Raw genomic sequence first — 21843 nt, forward strand, 5'->3', positions numbered from 1 at the left:
GGAACTAAAGAGCCTCTTGATGAGGGTGAAAGAGGAGAGTGGAAAAGCTAGCTTAAAGCTCAACATTAAAAAAACTAGGATCATAACGTCCAGTCCCATACCTTCAAGGCAAATGGGGGAAAAGTGGAAGCAGTGACAGATTGTCTCTTTTTGGGCTCCAAAATCACTGCAGATATGACTGTAGCCGTGAAATTAGAAGACACTTGCTCCTCAGAAGAAAAGCTATGACAGACCTAGGTAGCATATTAAAAAGCAGAGACAGTACTTTGCCAACAAATGTCTGTATAGTGAAAGCTATGGTCGTTCCAGTAGTCATGTATAGATGTGAGAATAGGACCATAAAGAAGGCTGAGCACCAAAGAATTGATGTCAAACCATGGTGCTGGAGAAGACCCTTGAGAGTCTCTTGGACAGCAAGGAAATCAAACCAGTCAATCCTAAAGGAAATCAACCCTGAATATTCACTGGAAGGACTGATGATGAAGCTGAAGCTGAAGCTCCAATAGTTTGGCCACCTGATGTGAAGAGCTGACTCATTGTAACAGACCTTGATGCTGGGAAATATTGAAGGCAAAAGGAGAAGAAGGTGGCAGAGGATGAGATGGTTGGATAACATCACCGATTTAACGGACATGAAGTTGGGCAAAATCTGGGAGATAGTGAGGGACAGGAAGGCCTGGTGTACTGCAGTCCATGGGGTTGCAAAGAGTCAACACAACTTCAATTCAGTTCAGTTCAGTCACTCAGTCGTGTCTGACTCTTTGAGACCCCATGAACCACAGCACACCAGGCCTCCCTGTCTATCACCAACTCCCGGAGTCCACCCAAACCCATGTCCATTGAGTCAGTGATGCCATCCAACCATCTCATCCTCTGTTGTCCCCTTCTCCTCCCACCCTCAATCTTTCCCAGCATTAGGGTCTTTTCAAATGAGTCAGCTCTTTGCATCAGGTGGCCAAAGTATTGGAGTTTCAGCTTCAACATCAGTCCTTCCAATGAACACCCAGGACTGATCTCCTTTAGAATGGACTGGTTGGATCTCCTTGCAGTCCAAGAGACTCTCAAGAGTCTTCTCCAACACCACAGTTCAAAAGCATCAATTCTTCATTGCTCAGCTTTGTTTATAGTCCAACTCTCACATCCATACAAGACTACTAGAAAAACCATAGCCTTGACTAGACGGACCTTTGTGGACAAAGTAATGTCTCTGCTTTTGAATACGCTGTCTAGGTTGGTCATAACTTTCCTGCCAAGGAGTAAGTGTCTTTTAATTTCATGGCTGCAGTCACCATCTGCAGTCATTTTGGAGCCCAGAAAAATAAAGTCAGCCACTGTTTCCATTGTTTCCCCTGTTTCCCCATCTATTTCCCATGAAGTGATGGGACCAGACGCCATGATCTTCATTTTCTGAATGTTGAGCTTTAAGCCAACTTTTTCACTCTCCTCTTTCACTTTCATCAAGAGGCCGTTTAGTTCTTCCTCACTTTCTGCCATAAGGGTGGTGTCATCTGCATATCTGAGGTTATTGATATTTCTCCCAGCAATCTTGATTCCAGCTTGTGCTTCCTCCAGCCCAGCGTTTCTCATGATGTACTCTGCATAGAAGTTAAATAAGCAGGGTGACAATACACAGCCTTGACGTACTCCTTTTCCTATTTGGAACCAGTCTGTTGTTCCATGTTAAGTTCTAACTGTTGCTTCCTGACCTGCATACAGGTTTTTCAAGAGCCAGGTCAGCTGGTCTGGTATTCCCATCTCTTTCAGAATTTTCCACAGTTTATTGTGATCCACACAGTCAAAGGCTTTGGCAGAAACAGATATTTTTCTGGAACTCTCTTGCGTTTTCAATGATCCAGCAGATGTTGGCAATTTGGTCTCCGGTTCCTCTGCCTTTTCTAAAATCAGCTTGAACATCTGGAAGTTTATGGTTCATGTATTGCTGAAGCCTTGCTTGGAGAATTTTGAGCATTACTTTACTAGCGTGTGAGATGAGTGCAATTGTGCAGTAGTTTGAGCATTCTTTGGCATTGTCTTTCTTTGGGATTGGAATGAAAATTGACCTTTTCCAGTCCTGTGTCCACTGCTGAGTTTTCCAAATTTGCTGGCATATTGAGTGCAGCACTTTCACAGCATCATCTTTTAGGATTTGAAATAGCTCAACTGGAATTCCATCACCTCCACTAGCTTTGTTCTTAGCTTACTGAATAACAGCAACAATATGCATGTGTTCAACCCTGGTGATGAGAGACAAATTTCTACTTGACAAATATGGATTGCTGGTTGTGAATATGACAATTCTAGTACTTTTTAATGACCCTCATCTTCTGACCAGAAGTTACTTGAAAATATTGTTTGGAAAGGGTGATGTGTCTGTTAAGAATTTCCCCCAGATTCTTCTCTACTACCACATTTTGCTTTAAAAAGAATAAAGAGTTAAATATAAAACTGGGTACTTCAGGGGTGGGACAGCTAAGGTTAGATATATATAAAACTTGTCCATTTTGGAAAAATTGCCTTGTGTACATCCTCATTCAGAACACAGAAAGAAAAGAAGCATTTACTCTAATGGCATGACTTCTGAGGCCAAGTCATAAAAGGCATTGTTACTTCTCTGTCTTGGATCACTGGAGAAGGCAACTGCTATATCACTAGTCTGTGTGTGTGTGTGTGTGGTTGGGAGGAAATTTCTTCAGGGTGAGGGGAAAGTGTCATGCTATTTTAGTTGAACTTGGCATTTAGTCCCATCTTCTTTCCTCTCTCCACTAAAAATATCACAGAATTAGAAAAACATTGTTTATTTTATTTTTTCAATAGTAAAAGATGCTTATCAGTTTTCACAATCAATAGTCAGACAAAAAATAAAAGATAATTGCACTTGCAAGCCATATGGAAACATGATCAACTTAACAATATAAAATAATTACATACAATTTTGGGGGTTAAGTAGAGTGATGCATTAAGTGGAAGTGCATACATGCACATGTTCTCATCTGCCCAGCCAGTTGATGCTTTTTGGTTGGTGCTTTTAATCCTTTTATAGTTAAGGTAATTATTGATATGTATGATCCTATTACCATTTTCTTAATTGTTGTGGGTGTATTTTGTGTAGGTCTTTTCCTTCTCTTGTGTTTTCTGCCTAGGGAAGTTCCTTTAGATTTGTTTTAAAGCTGGTTTGGTGGTGCTGAATTCTCTTTTGCTTGTCTAGAAAGCTTTTATGATTTCTCCATCAAATCTGAAGAAGGGTCTTGGTGGGTAGAGCATTCTTGGTTGTGGGTTCTTCCCTTTCATCACTTTAAATATATCATGCCATTCTCTTCTGGCTTGTAGAGTTTCTGTTGAAAAATCAACTGAAAACCTTATGGGAGTTCTCTTGTGATTTGTCATTTTTTCTCTTGTTGATTTTAATATTTTATCTTTGTCTTTAATATTCATCATTTTGATTAGTATGTGTCTTGGTGTGTTCCTCCTTGGGTTTATCCTATCTGGGACTTTCTGTGCTTCCTGGAGTTGGTTGACTATTTCCTTTCCCATGTTAGAGAAGTTTTTAGCTATTATTTCTTCAAATATATTCTTGGGTCCCTTCTCTCTCTCTTCTTTGGGGCCCTCTGTAATGTGAATGCTGGTGCATTCAATGTTGTCCCAGATGTCTCTTAGGCTGTCTTCATTTTTTTCATTTTACCCCCCTACATTCTGTTTTGCAGCAGTGATTTCCACCATTCTGTCCTCCAGGTCACTTTTTTGTCCTTCTGCATCAATTATTCTGCTTTTGATTCCTTCTAGTGTATTGTTCATCTCTGTTTGTTTCTTCTTTAGTTCCTCTAGGTCTTTGGTAAACATTTATTGCATATTTTCAATCTTTGCCTCCATTCTTTTTCTGAGATCTTGGATTATCTTTGCTATCATTATTCTAAATTTTTTTTCTAGAATGTTGCCTATCTCCATCCACTTCATTTTGGTTGTTTTTCCAGAGTTTTATCTTGTCCCTTCATCTGGGACAAAACCCTCTGCTTTTTCATCCTGATAAACTTTCTGTGATGTGGTTTTGGTTTTAGCCACTGCAGGATTGTGGTTCTCCTTCTTCCCATTTTCCATAGATAGATAGATAGAGATATAGCTATATTCCACTTACAAATAACCTCTCTAAGTCTGTGTCTATATAAATCCCTGTATTAGCTTGTTTGCCTGAACTGACATAAAAGATAGTTTTTAAATTAAGTTTTTATTCATTTATTTTTAATGGTACAGAGAAATTTTATCTTCTTCAAATTCTTTGGTCAAATACCTTATTCCTCCAACCATCCTATTCAGTTATTAGTCCAATAATGCAGGAATTTTTCCCACTTTGTCTACATTCTGAGAAGCATCTCTGAATTATTCTTGCATTGTGGAATGTATCCTATTTTATCTTTTTTTATCTCATCTGGAAGCTACTTTTTTTCTCTCATTTCCCTACTTTACCAATTTTGTTTTTACATCTACGTTTTCAACCTTTTTTAAAACACTATATTTGAACATTAAATCAGGAATGGAAGAAAGGTGGAAATTTGTGAAAGGGAGGCTTCAAAGAAGATCTACTGGGTAAGAAGAACTGAGATACAAGTGAAGTTTTCCTATTTTACTAAAATGTCTCCAGTCATGACAAAGGTCCTTTTCAGCTCAATTACTTTTATTCTATAATCTATGTCTGCCTTTGATGCAAAACCATTTTTTCTTGTAAAAGCTTATAAGTAGAGCAGATTAAGAAATATATGTCACTTTAATTGACAAACAATATAGAGTTTAGATTCTCACATACTGTTCTTACCCCAACTCCACACTGCCTTTCACTGTGATGCCTGGAGTTGGAAGAGGGAACTATTCCCCACAACTCCCAACAATCTGCAGAACATAGTTTAAAAATCATTGGACTAAATAGGCTCTGAGCCCTTGCTCTGAAGTTCTGTGTGTCCATAATTCTCCTTACCTTTCTTCTCCCCCTATTTAAATCATACTCAAAGCCCAGTCTACATCTCTGACCTCACCTAAATATATTTGTATCACCCTCTGTGTTCTTGCCCATGTTGTTCCTGCTTTGTCAACTTCCCTCCCCGCCTTTTTTGGTCGTGAAGAAGTGTAGAATTTTAAGGCAATAAACTGTATTCTAGTTTGACTGGAGCATGGGACTTCTGAAGGAAAACAGTAAGAAAACTGGGTATGGATCATAGAAATAGTAACTGTCTGAGGTATTGTAGGTGTCTAGCCACTTAGGTCTAGAATAAGAGAATTACACAATATCAACCGACTTATATGACCTCACAGTTCCTTTCCCGTCTAGCATTCCTGACTTCTATGATCAGAGTTGTTTCTGGTCTGGCAGCAGGGGATGGAGTGAACTGGAGCAGGCAGGACCACAGGCACGGACATCATGTTCCATTCCCTGGTCTGTTAGTTCCGTGAATTAAAAGCCATAAAAAAGCAATATCCACCCAAGCATCTTTCTTTTGCCCCTCCTGTGACATGTCTAAGTGGGTCTTTCATTTCTCCGCAGGATTGGGACATCTGAAATCACCTTCAGTCAGCACTTCAATTGGCAGATGGTGTTTTGAACTCCTGGCTTCTCTTGGAATTTCCCTCACAATCTCCATTTCTCTATCCCTGTTTTTTGTTTAAACATTCATGTAGCATTCTGAACTCATTAAAAACATTCCACATCCACGATTTCATTTTATAACAACTTAGTAATGGAAGAAATTATCTTCATTTTACAAATGAGGAAACTCAGTGCCTGGCAGGTTAAATAACTTGGTAAGATCACTAATATTAGTGGCAGAACCATAACAGAAAAGTGATGAACTGGGAGCTAAGAGACCAGTATGACAAGTGTATGCTCATACTGTTAACACGATTTAGTGGGAACAGCTCCCTTCTTGCCACCACGCCCACTGCCAAGTTAGACCTAATCATCTCCATGATGTCATGAACATCATTGACAATCTAGTCAATGTGAAAATCTCCACACAAAAGAAAATGCTTTAGACTAATCATCTTTGCTTTTCAAGATGTGGATTTGTGGGACACTCAACATTGTGGATGGCTTAAGAGTTGGCACAATTAGGACAAAGTAGGTTTTCAAAGTTGGTTGGAGGCAAATAGGCCCATGGAATATGGTAACCAGATTTTGCACATCTAAAATACATTCCTATTTAAGAAAGAGAAACTTTCTAAATCAGCTCATAGCAGTACAAGATGGAAATAAAAGTCTTATGCCAAAACTCCAGCCACCACAAAATCTGTTCAGTTCTCTCAGAGTCAGATTGGCAATGTGTCAGAACATGCCTCTCATCCCTGCCCAAAGGCTGGAATCCACCATTTCACAGGCAGAACTCTGGCACCTTTCAGAAGCTCAGTGTTTAGAGGGGAGAAGACACAGTGGGCTGGGGGGCTCCATGAGTACTGGGAGAGGGCGTGGGACCTGGTTACTATGCTCAGAGGCACTGCTGACGTCAAACCCTCACCTCCCTCCTGCTCAGACTGGAGCAAGCACACAGAAAACTCCCTTTTGCAGCTGTGCAAACTGTTCCTGTTGAACTGCAACACGCCCACTGCCCCCTACAGTCATTCCAAATCCACAGTTTCATTGGCCATATTCAGAGGGAAATTAAAAAAACCTGTCTATTTACCAGTTGGCCCTTTTTCAATCAGATGAAATTAAAATGAAGCCTGAAGTGTTTTAAATGAAATGCTCTTCCAGTTTATGCTCTGGAGTTTCCATGCTTCTTCCTCCTCTGCCTGATTAGGGCAAGCTGGCCAGCTGAGGGCTTTTCTTCCAGTGTCTCCTAAGGAACATTCTGAAAAGTTGGCTATAGGGCTGCATTTCTGTCTAATATGCATCTGCTTCAGGCTTCATTCTACCTTCCCTGGTGGAATGTGGGACGTTAGGATTGGATTCTAAAGGCTGGCCCTGTAGAGGGAAGGGGGGCGGGGACAAAATTACTCAGATTTGCCACAGATCTTATGAGAGCCCATTGTCCCCACTGGTCCTGCAATACACAGTCTTCCCAGCTCCGTGTCCTACCCCAGTCTGTGGGGAAGAAGGTTACTTTCCTTTGTGGAAATAAATGATGAGATCTGCCCCTTTCAATGGAAGCTCAGGTGGGAAGGGGTAAAACATCTCTTCCAAATCCCTGTAAACTGTACTTCTAAGAGTTTGACATCAAAAGTGGTGTTAGAATTAAGAGGTACAAACAACTGCGTAAATATGAATAAGCTACAAGCATATGTTATACAGCACAGGGATTATAGTTTTTATAATAACTATCAAAGGACTGTAGGCTTTCCTGGTGGCTCAGAGGGTAAAGAATCTGCCTGCAATGCGGGAGACCTGCATTTGATCCCCAGGTTGGGAAGATCCCCTGGAGGAGGGAATGGTAACCCAGTCCAGTATTCTTGCCTGGAGAATCCCCATGGACAGAGGTGCCTGGTGGGCTACAGTCCATGGGGTCACAAAGAGTTGGACACAGCTGAGCAACTAAGCACAGCACAGCATAAATGGAGTGTAAACTTTAAAAATTATGAGTCACTATGTTGTACACCTGAAACTTACATAATGTACTTCAATAAACAAACTCATAGAGAAAGATAGAAATTTATATTACTACAGGGAGGTGGGGGTTGGATAATTACATGAAGGTGGTCGAAATGTACAAAATGCCAGATATAAGATAAAGAAGCATTAGGGATGTAATGTACAACACGATAAATACAATTAACACGGCTGCATATTATATATTGAAAGTTATTATGAGAGTAAATCATTAGAATTCTCACAAGAAATGTTTTTCTGTTTTTTAAATTTTATATCTGTATGAGTGATGGATGTTTGTTAATCTTATTGTCATCATTTTATGATGCACGTAAGTCAAACCATTATGCTATACACCTCAAACTTATACAGTGCTGTAGGTCAGTTATATCTCAAAACCAGAAGAAAAAAAGTGAAAATAAAATACTACTAAATGAAGATAAATGAGTAAATACATAAATAGATGGTCAAATTTTTTAAAAGTTGTTTTAGAGGTTTGGGGACAGAGGGAACATGGACCTCTTTTGTTACCTCTATCCCAAGTGCAATGCAAATCCCAGTGGTTCTTGGATATGTATTGGAGTCATCTCTGGAGCTCTCTAGAAATATAATTGTCATGCAATGAGCCCAAATATTCTAATTCAGTAGCGAGGGCACTGCAGCGTCTCAGCCCTTATGTAGTTTATAAGGTTTTACAGTGATTCTCCTGCAGATGGTTTCATATATTTGCCAGTTTTCTCATCTGAAATGTGTATCAAAACCACCCTAAGGGTGGAATTCTAAAATCACTGGGAAAAAATTCTAAGTGGAAATCCGTAGCACATGGGTAAGGAGACAGCCAGTTTAAAATGACTGGAGGATATAAAAGTAGGAAGATTTATAGGATACAGCAATAAATGCCCCATTTGTAGACAAATGGAGTAAGGCTGTTTTTTCTAGAAAGACTACCTTGGCCAGCAGCAATAGTCACTAAAATTAATTGTGCTCTAGCTGCAGAGGTAGTACCTAGCTGAGGGTGGAAAGAATAGAAAGTCTCATCCTTGGAGGTTGGCTTGTTTGTAGTTGTTTAATCACTGAGTCATGTCTGACTCTTTGCGACCCCATGGACTATACCCACTCAGCTCTTCTGTCCATGGGATTTCCCAGGCAAGAATACTGGAGTGGGTTGACATTTCTTTTTCCAACATATCTTCCCAAACCAGGGATCGAAACTACATCTCCTGCATTGGCAGGTGGATTCTTTATCACTGAACCAACAGAGAAGTCCCAGAGGTTGGGTAATATTAGACTCATCCATCCTCAAGGAGAAGGGATACATGTGGATAATCACCACATGCCTCAGGGAAAAAACATAGGTCAGTTATCTTCAAAATTTTGAGCTCCCATTTCTAGTGGTTTTAGATATCTTGAATATGTTCTGTTTATCAAGACTTCTTTTTTTTTTTTTTTTAACAAGTAATGCTGAGGTGTTTTTTTTTTTTTTAATTTTATTGATTTACAATGTTGTTAGTCTCAAATGTACAATAAAGTGATTCAGGTAAACATATACATATATTCATGCTTTTTCAGATTCTTTTCTCATATAGATTTTTACACAATATTGAGTAGAGTTCCCTACACTATACAGTAAGTCCTTGTTGATTGCCTATTATATAACAGTAATGTGTGTATGTTAATTCCAAACTCCTAATTTATCCCGCACTCCACATTTCCCCTTTGGTAACCATGAGTTGGTTTTCAAAATCTGTGAGTCTGTCTCCATTTTGTAAAAGTTCATTTATCAGTATCAGTTCAGTTCAGTCTCTCAGTCATGTCCAACTCTTTGCAACCCCATGAACCTCAGCACACCAGGCTTCCCTGTCCATCACCAACTCCGGGAGTCCACCCAAACCCATGTCCATTGAGTCAGTGATGCCATCCAACCATCTCATCCTCTGTTGTCCCCTTCTTTTCCCACCCTCAATCTTTCCCAGCATCAGGGTCTTTTCAAATGAGTTAGCTCTTCACATCAGGTGGCCAAAGTATTAGAGTTTCAGCTTCAGCATCAGTCCTTCCAATGAATATTCAAGACTGATCTCCTTTAGGATGGACTGGTTGGATCTCCTTGCAGTCCAAGGGACTCTCAAGAGGCTTCTCAACACCACAGTTCAAAAGCATCAATTCTTCGGTGCTCAGCTTTCTTTATAGTCCAACTCTCACATCCATACATGACCACTGGAAAAACCATAGCCTTGACTAGGTGGACCTTTGTTGACAAAGTAATGTCTCTGCTTTTCAATATGCTGTCTAGGTTGATCATAACTTTCCTTCCAAGGAGAAAGCGTCTTTTAATTTCATGGCTGCAATTACCATCTGCAGTGATTTTGGAGCCCAGAAAAATAAAGTCAGCCACTGTTTCCACTGTTTTCCCATTTGTTTGCCGTGAAGTGATGGGACCGGATGCCATGATCTTCGTTTTCTGAATGTTTGAGCTTTAAGCCAGCTCTTCCTCTCTCCTCTTTCACTTTCATCAAGAGGCTCTTTAGTTCTTTTTCACTTTCTGCCATAAGGGTGGTGTCATCTGCATATCTGAGGTTATTGATATTTCTCTTGGCAATCTTAATTCCAGCTTGTGCTTCTTCCAGCCCAGCGTTTCTCATGATGTACTCTGCATAGAAGTTAAATAAGCAGGGTGACAATATACAGCCTTGAAGTACTCCTTTTCCTATTTGGAACCAGTCTGTTGTTCCATGTCCAGTTCTAACTGTTGCTTCCTGACCTGCATACAGGTTTCTCAAGAGGCATCTGTTTTAAAATGAGATTCCACAAATGAATGGAAATATCATATGGCGTTTGTCTTTCTCTGTCCGACTTATTTCACTTAGTATGATACTCTCTAGGTCCATCCATGTTGCTGCAAATGGCATTAGTTTGTTCTTTTTCATGGCTAATAGTTCATTATTAAGACTTTCATTTTATTCTTTCACTAAATATTATTGACCACACCGATATGCCAGTCATTCACTCAGTGCTAGATTCTGGAGGGCAGTGATATTGCCGTCAGAACTTTTTTTCTCTGATCCTTTCTCTTCTTGCCTTATTGTTACTTGATCTTAGCTTTTCATTTAGACTTTTTCTACATGGTAGAGAAGTTGACTTCTGCTGCCCTTGATTTACACCCTTCTGCTTAGAAACTCCAAGAAAAGGGAGCTTCTTTCTTTCAGCATCTGTCACTCTTAGGGAAATATTTGGAATGGCTCTGCTCGTGTCACATACCCAACCATGGCAGATGATGTTTTCATTGGAGAGATGATGATCACATCAATACATTCATTCTTCATTCTAGATAAGCATCTTACAACATAGTTGATACTCCTTCTACCAAGTGAGAGAAGGGGACAGGGATTGGTGGGGGTTCCTATATTTCCCTTTCTTCTATTTGGGTGGGGACTGTCATGGTTCCAACCAACAGAGGACTTTAGAAATGGTGACATGGAACTCTTGAGGACAGGACATCAAAAGAATATCAAAAGGATGTCAGAAACACTTTATGGCTGGCATCCACGCTCTCTCTCTTGGGATACTCATCTTTTGATCCCAGCCTCCATGTTGTGAGGAAGCCCAGGCCACATGGAGATGCAACATCAGCATCAACATGCAGAGATGTTTGTGAGTCTGCACCTGATTTCAGCCCTAGACTTCAGTTCTTCCGGCTGTGACCCCAAAGACTGTGTAACAGAGATGAGCCATCCTGCTCTGCCCTGTCTAAATTCCTGACCCACAGCACCCATGAGCTATAATAGATCATTACTTATGTTTTAAGTCACAAAATCTTGAAAATTTGTTGTGCAGCAAAAGGTGCTTCCCTGGTAGTTCAGTTGGTAAAGAATCTGCCTGCAATGCAGGAGACCTGGGTTTCATCCCGGGGTCAGGAAAATCCCCTGGAGAAGGAAATGACTACCCACTCCGGTATTCTCACCTGGAGAATTTCGTGGACAGAGGAACCTGGTGGGCTATGGTCCATGGGGCTGCAAAAGTTGGACATGACTTAGTGACTAAATCACCACCACCATACGACTGATAAGTAAATAGTTGTCCATTGAGCTGATCTCTGTTGCCTGGCGATTGGAACATTATGATTAGGGGAGCAGATGTGTTACTAAAGAGGAAGAGATGTGAAAGGTTGCTGGGTAGACAAGATGAATAGATACCACCACTCAGTATGATCATTCTAGGATAAGTTAATTTCCCATGAGTGTATAAGTATACATGTATATAAACAATTGAAGCCAGAGTCATTATTATAAACAGCAAATGGAAAAGGATCCTGATTTTACTAATTCTATTTGCTACACCATGAGCAGTCTAGTATTATCCAGGTAACATATGTCTGTTTTCTCTGATTTATTACTTAGGCAATGATTCTCAATTCAGTAAAGCTTAAAACCAAAATTTCAGAAGTGTTACAAAGAAGATTTTGGGTACAAGTTAAAGTTCCACCTTGTAAGTTGGGAGACTGAGTTTGAAAGCTGGTTTAAGAAACAGGTTCTACAGTGGCGTTTAAGAAGAGACCACACTCTGGGTGGGATGGGGGATCACTTTCAAGAAAGAACGCTTGTTTTCCAGCACAGCTTCCCTCTACCTGCTTTGCTCTGAGCAATTCAGGAGTTTGTCCATTTGTCTTCTCAGTTCAGTTCAGTTCAGTCGCTCAGTTGTGTTTGACTCTTCGCGACACCATGAATAGCAGCACGCCAGGCCTCCCTGACAATCACCAACTCCCGGAATTCACTCAGACGAATGTCCACTGAGTCAATGATGCCATCCAGCCATCTCATCCTCTGTCGTCCCCTTCTCCTCCTGCCCTCAATCCCTCCCAGCATCAGAGTCTTTTCCAATGAGTCAACTCTTCGCATGAGGTGGCCAAAGTACTGGAGTTTCAGCTTCAGCATCATTCCCTCCAAAGAAATCCCAGGGCTGATCTCCTTCAGAATGGACTGGTTGGATCTCTTTGCAGTCCAAGGGACTCTCAAGAGGCTTCTCCAACACCACAGTGCAAAAGCATCAATTCTTCGGCGCTCAGCCTTCTTCACAGTCCAACTCTCACATCCATACATGACCACAGGAAAAACCATAGCCTTGACTAACGACCCTTTGTTGTCAAAGTAATGTCTCTGCCTTTGAATATGCTATCTAGGTTGGTCATAACTTTCCTGCCAAGGAGTAAGCGTCTTTTAATTTCATGGCTGCAGTCACCATCTGCAGTGATTTTGGAGCCCCAAAAAATAAAGTCTGCCACTGTTTCCATGTTTCCCCATCTATTTCCCATGAAGTGATGGGACCAGATGCCATGATCTTTGTTTTCTGAATGTTGAGCTTTAAGCCAACTTTTTCACTCTCCTCTTTCACTTTCATCAAGAGGCTTTTTAGTTCCTCTTCACTTTCTGCCATAAGGGTGGTATCATCTGCATATCTGAGGTTGTTGATATTTCTCCCGGCAATCTTGATTCCAGCTTGTGTTTCTTCCAGTCCAGCATTTCTCATGATGTACTCTGCATATAAATTAAATAAACAGGGTGACAATATACAGCCTTGACGTACTCCTTTTCCTATTTGGAACCAGTCTGTTGTTCCATGTCCAGTTCTAACTGTTGCTTCCTGACCTGCATACAGATTTCTCAAGAGGCAGGTCTGCTGGTCTGGTATTCTCATCTCTTTCAGAATTTCCCACAGTTTATTGTGATCCACACAGTCAAAGGCTTTGGCATAGTCAAGAAAGCAGAAATAGATGTTTTTCTGGAACTCTCTTGCTTTTTCCATGATCCAGCAGAAGTCGGCAATTTGATCTCTGGTTCCTCTGCCTTTTCTAAAACCAGCTTGAACATCTGGAAGTTCACCGTTCACATATTGCTAAAGCCTGGCTTGGAGAATTTTGAGCATTACTTTACTAGCATGTGAGATGAGTGCAATTGTGCGGTAGTTTGAGCATTCTTTGGCATTGCCTTTCTTTGGGATTGGAATGAAAACTGACCTTTTCCAGTCCTGTGGCCACTGCTGAGTTTTCCAAATTTGCTGGCATATTGAGTGCAACACTTTCACAGCATCATCTTTCAGGATTTGGAATAGCTCAACTGGAATTCCATCACCTCCACTAGCTTTGTTCATAGTGATGCTTTCTAAGGCCCACTTGACTTCACATTCCAGGATGTCTGGCTCTAGGTCAGTGATCACACCATCATGATTATCTGGGTCATGAAGATCTTTTTTGTACAGTTCTTCTGTGTATTCTTGCCATCTCTTCTTAATATCTTCTGCTTCTGTTAGGTCCATACTATTTCTGTCCTTTATCGAGCCCATCTTTGCATGAAATATTCCCTTGGTATCTCTAATATTCTTGAAGAGATCTCTAGTCTTTCCCATTCTGTTGTTTTCCTCTATTTCTTTGCATTGATCACCGAAGAAGGCTTTCTTATGTCTTCTTGCTATTCTTTGGAACTCTGCATTCAGATGCTTATATCTTTCCTTTGCTCCTTTGCTTTTTGCTTCTCTTCTTTTCATAGCTATTTGTAAGGCCTCCTCAGACAGCCATTTTGCTTTTTTGCATTTCTTTTCCATGGGGATGGTCTTGATCCCTGTCTCCTGTACAATGTCACAAACCTCATTCCGTAGTTCACCAAGCACTCTATCTGTCAGATCTACGCCCTTAAATCTATTTCTCACTGCCATTGTATAATCATAAGGCATTTGATTTAGGTCATACCTGAATGGTCTAGTGGTTTTCCCTAATTTCTTCAATTTCAGTCTGAATTTGGCAATAAGGAGTTCATGGTTTGAGCCACAGTCAGCTCCTGGTCTTGTTTTTGCTGACTGTATAGAGCTTCTCCATCTTTGGCTGCAAAGAATATAATCAATCTGATTTTGGTGTTGACCATCTGGTGATGTCCATGTATAGAGTTTTCTGTCGTGTTGTTGGAAGAGGGTGTTTGCTATGACCAGTACATTTTCTTGGCAAAACTCTATTAGTCTTTGCCCTGCTTCATTCCGTATTCCAAGGCCAAATTTGCCTGTTACTCCAGGTGTTTCTTGACTTCCTACTTTTGCATTCCAGTCTTCTCAAGGTCATGGTTAATTTGTATAACTGAAAACAGAACCTTAATTCCTCACTAGCAAAAGAAAGTATACTCTCTGGAAGCTAGAAGATTGTTTTTTTCAGTTTTACTTTTTTTTTTTTTTTTTTACAGTGAGTTAGCCAGAGTATATTCTCAAGGTTTATTGTGTGTAATTATTTTTTATAGACTTTTGATTTAAAAAAAACTTTTTTCCTTAATATATTTATTTTATTGAAGTATAGTTAACTTACAATGTTCCAGGTACACAGCAAGGTGATTCAGTTAAACAAATGGGCTTCACTGGTAGATCAGCTGGTAAAGAATCCACCTACAATACAGGAGACCGTAGTTCGATTCGTGGGTCAGGAAGATCCCCTGGAGGAGGGCATAGCAACCCCCTCCAGTATTCTTGCCTAGAGAATTCCATGGACAGAGGAGCTCAGCAGGCTATAGTCCATGGGGTTGCAAAAAGAATAGTTGACTTATTAATGTTTCAGGTGCACAGCAAGGTGATTCAGTTATACATATACACACATATTACTTTTCAGATTATTTTCCATTATAGGTTATTACAAGATATTGACTATAGTTCTCTGGGCTGTTCAGTAAACCTTTATTGCTTGTTGCTTATTTTTTTCAAATTAGAAATTGTATAGACTTCTGATTAAAAAAAAAACAAACTCCAGTTTTGAAAACTCAAAACACAGAGGGGAAATCATAAATAAAGCAATATCTAAAATATGCTCTTTCTCACAGAAAGAGAAAAAATTTTACTCTGCAGTGAGTTTAAATGAGAGCCAGAGGCCAAGAGACTGGGTTCAGGATTAGGGACTAAGATATGACATTAAAACACCTGCATCAAGGCTCATCTTTAAAGGAAAAACAAAACAACAGACATTTTGATGTTATGTCTCTGAGAAAGGCAGGCTTTGGGGAAGAGGAAAAAGGTGAAGTTCGTTGGCCCCCAGCTCTCTATCATGGGGCTCACAGAATGAAATGCATCCTCAGGCTCTACTTCCTTTCAGAGAGTGACTGCCAGTGAAGGAGGGCACATTTTGCCCTGTCCCTCCCCGAAGTAAAGTTTTTTCATCTAAATCCACATGGTAACTGATGAGACTCAGTCCATCTCAGAATTCAGCAGGACTGGATCTGCTTTCTGAACTTATGAGTGTTGAATTATGTGAATATTGGGGAAGATTTTGTTTAAATTCTAGATTTTAAAAAAATGATGGTAATGTCATGCGAGTGTATGTTCCTCGGTTCTTTGTCTCGTCACAACAAAGATTTGGAGCGACGGACATTAAAGCCCTCGGTGCGTCACAGCTCTTGGGTCTTGGACAAACCGTGCTACAGCTCTTAGGCAAATCAGTGTTTCTATTTTATTTAGAAGATAGCAGGAGAGAGAGAGAGAGAGAGAAAGGGAGAAAGAGAGAGAGGGAGAGAGAGAGAGGGAGAGAGAGAGAGTGCGCGCGTGCACGCATGCACGCGGGACAGAGAGTCCGAGAGAAAGCGCTTCGGCTCCTCCTTTTATATTTTTTTCCTCCACCTGGGCCTGCCCTATGCAAATTGGGCTTAGCCAGGAGTGCTGTTTGTTCTGCCTGAAGTCTTCACTCTGGTCCTCGGACCTTCCTTGTCTTTTAGCCACCGCCATTTTGAACTCCTTTTCCCTATTCTACCTACCTAACAGTAACATTTACATAACAAAAAAATCTACCATTTTAACCATCTTAAGTATACATTTTAATGACATTAATGCTGAACATTCACACTATCATGTAACCATCACTGCCATTCTTCTCCAGAAATTCCTCACCTTTTCAAATGGAAATTCTATACTCATTAAACAAAAATTGCCCACCCCCCTCCCCCAAGGCCTTGGTAATTAGCAGTCCACTTCCTGTCTCTTGGAATTTGACTATTTCAGGCATCCTGTATAAGTGGAATACAATATTTGTCCTTTTGACAGACTTATTTCACTTCGCATATACAAGTTAAAGCATATGTCAGAATTTCCTTCTTTTTAAAGGCTGAATAATATCCATAGGATGTATAAACCACATTTGGTGAGTTTTTTTAAGGGGAGGGATTATTTTCTCTACTGATAATCTTCAGGATAGCCTTCCTGGTCTGTATCATCTTTTCAACATTAAACATTAGTTTAAACATGAGTTTTTTTCTTCTATGTTTTATCATCATATCCGGTGTAGGGGAAGAAAATTTGCTGCCCTCAAATATGTCTCATTTCCATGAGGATTAATTTAGCCTGATTATTTTTTGGACTCAAAAGCCTCAGGAAAAACCTTTGACTTTCCCCCTAACTGCCTAAAAAATGTAGATAGAAGACCTGTTCCTGGGAGGGAACTATCACCATAGATAACTATAGTATGAACTAGGCGTGCAGACAGGGAGGAACCTAGCAAAGTCTGTTTGTAAAAGCTCCTTTCTGTATCCCATTGTCTCTGCCTGGCTTGACAAACATTTGTTTTGTAAACGTTTGCTTTTTCATCTCCACATAAATTGTCTTGCTCCCCTTTGAAGTCCCAAACGCCTACCCTTAGCATGCTCTTTTGCCCTGAGCTGAAGATTGAATTTAAGGTGAGGGCTTCAGCCATTTTGGCAAACGACTCAGTTTTTCTGGGTTTCTGCCGTGTCTGTGTTATTAAATTTTTGTTTGATGTTCTCTTTTCAATCTGGTTGTGTCAATTTAATTCTTAGGCCTGTCAGAAGAACCTAGAAGGATGGAGGGTAATTTCTTTCTCCTCCATAATGATATCCGTTTACTCCTTACCTCACTTTTTTCCTTTGTCCCTTCCTCCCTCCCTTCCTTTCTTCCTTTCTCCCTGCCTTCTCTCTCTTCTTTGCAGTAGCTGCTGCTACTGCTGCTAAGTCACTTCAGTTGTGTCTGACTCAGTGCGACCCCATAGACGGAAGCCCACCAGGCTCCTCCATCCCTGGGATTCTCCAGGCAAGAACACTGGAGTGAATTGCCATTTCCTTCCCCAATGCAGGAAAGTGAAAAGTGAAAGTGAAGTCGCTCAGTTGTGCCCGACTTGTAGCGACCCCATGGACCGCAGCCCACCAGGCTCCTCCGTCCATGGGATTTTCCAGGCAAGAGTACTGGAGCAGGTGATACATATTGCTTGTATCATAACACTTATATAATGTTGGTGGTGGTACTGTGCTCAGTCGTGTCTCTTTGTGACCCCATGACCTGTAGCCCACTAAGCTCTTCTGTCCATGGAATTTCCCAGGCAAGAATACTGGAATGGGTTGGAATGGTTTGCCATTTCCTACTGGGAACCTAAAAATTTTACTGATGTGGCCCTCCCTAGAATCTGCAAAGGATTTATCTCACATTCTCTAGAGTGTGTGTGTCTGACCAAGGCCTCCAATGAACTAAGCAGCCACTGTGCTCCTCTAGTCTGATTAATATGATTCCATCAACAGAGTAGACCAAATGGAGTTCAGTGGGACATCCAGGTTTTTCCAGACTGTATTTTTATGAGAGAGTGAGAGAGTTCACACAGACCTAGGGAAAGACAGTAGACACATACTATTGTATATTCCACATAAATGTGAAGCATCTAACCTTTTCTGATCAAAAAGAATGTCTAACTCCATCCAATGAGCCTGAAAACACACTCATCTGCTCTAACTGTAGATGTCACAGTAGCTGCAGCTGGGGCTACTACTTAGTTGAGTTTGCACTAGGCCACCGCCTGCTTCAGTGTCTGTCTGGTTTCTGCAGGGGAAGACTCGTGCATTACCTGGAGATATGATGACCATTATTGCTGCAAAGGGTGAAATACAAAGGTGATAAGAGAAAGTTTATTGATTTCGGAGCACTTCTCCAGGATACACCCAAAATAAACCAGAGAAGGTCCTGGAAATTGTTGACCTAATGAAGTGAAGTAAAAAGGTCAGAGATTGCTGTGGGAAGCAGAGGAAGGGGAAGCAAAACTTTCAGAGAAGGAAGTTTGTGGATATGCTATGTAAAGCTGGAAAGCCCAATTATGTTATGACTTAATTCTATCTATTGGTTTGGTGGCAGGAAGGGAGTAGAGGCAGATTCAGGGGTAAGGGAATTGCATATTGTCTTATGAGAGAAAAACATCTGAGTTTTCTTGTCTATCATAAGTAAATACTTCAAAACACAGCACCTTGATCTAACTTCAGGAACAGCTTATTTCAGGAAAAATCCTTCCCCAGAAGCCTCTTCTGAAATAAATGTTGATCCTTGACCTTCATCTTGTTGTACCCAAGCATTCAGGCAAACAAACTCACTCAGAAGGACAATACAGATAGTGGAGTGCAGTTTATTACATTGGCGGGCCCAAGGCAGAGTCTCCTCTTAGCCAAGGACCCCGACCAATTTTTGAAAACCTTATATACCCTAAGTGTACGTGCCCAAACCCACCTCCCCAAGTCCCCTGAAACTAGTCTCAACAAAGGAAAAGAAACATACAAAGTTAACCCGTGATTCATATGACAATTATCAATAGGCCTGTGGTCATACCCCAATAAGCATAATAGAATTTATGATTCTATTCAGTTACACAGATAATTAGGGTATCGTTTTAGGCAACGGAGAGTCTAGGTACAAGCCATGGGGTCTTCCATCTGGGGGGTCTGGTTTTCCAGTTGGTATGTTATTTCCATAGATCCTGGGCATATAGCTCAAAGCCCACAGTCCGGCCCAAGATGGAGTCCTGCTTTCAATGGAGCCTGTTCTGTCTGTTTCCTCCTTCAGTCTCACTGGGGAAGCAGAACCCTTTGGTAGGCAAGTCATCATTGAATGATGTTTGTTAGATTCCTACCGTGTTCTTAGTCATTCCACTCAGCATAAAAAGAGAAAAAAGAAAATCTTACAGATTTCTAAATACATCTTCAAAGAAACATAAATAACTTTTGTCACAATTGCTAATATTTAGACTGAGCTTTGAAGTAGTAATCCCACTGCTATTAGAAGGTCAAAGAATTTGTTTTGTTCATGAAGGGCATTGCTTAGCCTTAGCAAAATTTTCAAATAATCTGAGGTTTCTACTAGTAGGTACTCTTGAGCAGGCCAAAGACTTTGATCAAATATACACTGGCCAGCATTGGGCCCTGGGAGAAAGTCTGGAATACCAGTCTCAATTCCTCTAGCTTCTTGCAAAACTAGGGAGTGAGTGTAGAACTGTTTCCTAGGGACTTTCAAGGAGCCAGATGTCAAGTCCAGGAATTCCTTCCTCTCCTTGCACTAATTTTATTGTTCTCTGATGCAGCCTATTGCTACACCATCCCTCACTCTGAAGCACAGTGGCCCGCCTGGCAACTTGGGATGGGGAAGGAGACAGTGTCCTCTGGGGTACCTGCTGGTACCTCGGCCATTCCAGGAGACAGTGACCACACCAAGGAGACCTGGGAGTGCCTCTTTCTTCTAAGCATATCACAGTTCTTTACCTGGTGGATTTGTTCCAAGTGGGGAAAGAGTTCTGGAGTCATGAATATTCATTTTCTACAAAACTGTCATTTGACCATATTGTTGTGCCTGCTTTTGACCGAATGAAGTTTGACCCATTGCTTTTAGCTGGATATGTTTCTCCTAATAACTTGGACCCCTTTCCCTTTGGCCTTCCCACTGTCTAATTATACGAAAACATAGAAGAAATAACTATTCAAGTCATCCAAAAATATTAAGACAAAGATCTCTCTATCTCTACTCCTGTCCTCACCCACCTCATTTCCAGTACTGTTACTCAGAACATTCTTGATGCCTAGTAGGTAAGGTACTTTATGAAAATATCCAAATTCTAGCCCTAAAGTCATTGCAAGTAAAGGAATTGAGAAGAGAATGAAGAAGAAAATAACCACATCAGCTATTTCAGTATTTGTAAGAATCTTTGAATAAAATGAGTAAATACACGTAAAGCATTTAAATAGTATTTATTGCATGCCTACTATATACTAGAAACTGTTCTACTTATTATTTTACATATTGCTACTATGGCAACTGCCATGTTATCATTTCCTCTATAAGCATATTAAAATCTACCAGGTAATGGGCTGTGCTTGTTATTCAGTTAATTATAGCATAACTGATTTCACATACTTGGATGCCAACTTGATAGGTTGTTGCTGCCTATTGTGTAAAAAATAAACTAGAAAGTTGCTGATGACTTATTTACGTGTGTTTAGAAAGTATGTGAATGGTTAGCTACAGTACTCATTTCTTAGAATTTTATAATTTTGTGAAAGGAATGCATTACTTACTGTCTCAGAGGTATTTGGGGCCTGAGGCTAGCACCTATCTCCCAGAGGGCTTAAATTATAAGATAAAGCCACTTTTGTCAGAGTAACTGTGTGGGAGGGTCTGAAGGTAGAACCAAGAAACTGGATAGACCTGCCTGAGATCTACCACCTATAAGCCATGGGATCGTGGCCATGTTTCTTGAACTCTGAGATTTCATTTATTCATCTATGAAAGGGACTTGGAAATACTTACTGCAGTATTACTATGAGGATAGAGTATGAAAACTGTATGTAAAATATACAATAAATAGAAGATATCTTTACTGTTATTTATGTTATTATTAGCTGAGATTCCCTGAAGTACTTGCAGGAAAGAATTATTTTCTAGTAAACTAGTCCTTTTCTGCATCTCTAATTCCTCGTCCATAAAATGTGAATAATTATGGTATCTAGTCCAATGGCTTTTGTGAGGATTAAAAGAATTAATACGTGTAAACCCCTTAGAATAGTGTTTGGTATATGGTAAGCCTTATTGAAGTTCATGCAATTTCAATTTACACTTTAACCAAATATAAAGATATAAACTACTTTTCCTCCAAAGGGATGTTTGATTTAGTCAAAAATATTATATCATTTTCCCCTCATTAACTGCAGACTTCTCTCTGTAAAAGGCCTTTTCTTATTAACTGGAAGAGACAAAGTAAGCTGGTTTTGTTAAAAAAAAAAAAAGAAGTGCCAGGCTTGGCTAGTAAGTAGTGGAGGGTGGTTCCAATGTGGCCTTGGAGAAGCCATGCTCAGACTTTCAGTTTTCTCATCTGAAAGATGGAAATAACATCCTCTCCAAACTACCTGAACACCTCCTCCGGTGATTTAAAGATCATATGAGATGAAAGAGATTCTTGCCCCCTTGCCTCTTGTGATACTGCTAGTGTTAATGAATAACGCTTGGCTTCTCCCAGTCCACAT

The 21843-nt window shown here is 40.4% G+C and overlaps 1 protein-coding gene across 2 annotated transcripts in view; it reads right to left on the bottom strand.

The window, feature by feature from the left end:
- Positions 1-9515: 9515 nt before the first annotated feature.
- Positions 9516-21843, bottom strand: part of LOC133233590 (uncharacterized) — a 36966-nt gene continuing 24638 nt past the window's right edge. Inside the window, exons 3-4 of one of the 2 annotated variants that reach the window (XR_009731768.1) lie at positions 14898-14974; positions 9516-13089 (exon numbers count right to left, since the gene is read on the bottom strand). The gene's annotated coding sequence lies outside the window, so the exon portion shown is untranslated. The remainder of the gene's footprint in view (positions 13090-14897; positions 14975-21843) is intronic. The other variant, XR_009731769.1, reaches the window with a different exon arrangement.

This window comes from Bos javanicus, chromosome 20 (assembly GCF_032452875.1).
Source record: "Bos javanicus breed banteng chromosome 20, ARS-OSU_banteng_1.0, whole genome shotgun sequence".
In the NCBI taxonomy this organism is placed as follows: domain Eukaryota; kingdom Metazoa; phylum Chordata; class Mammalia; order Artiodactyla; family Bovidae; genus Bos; species Bos javanicus.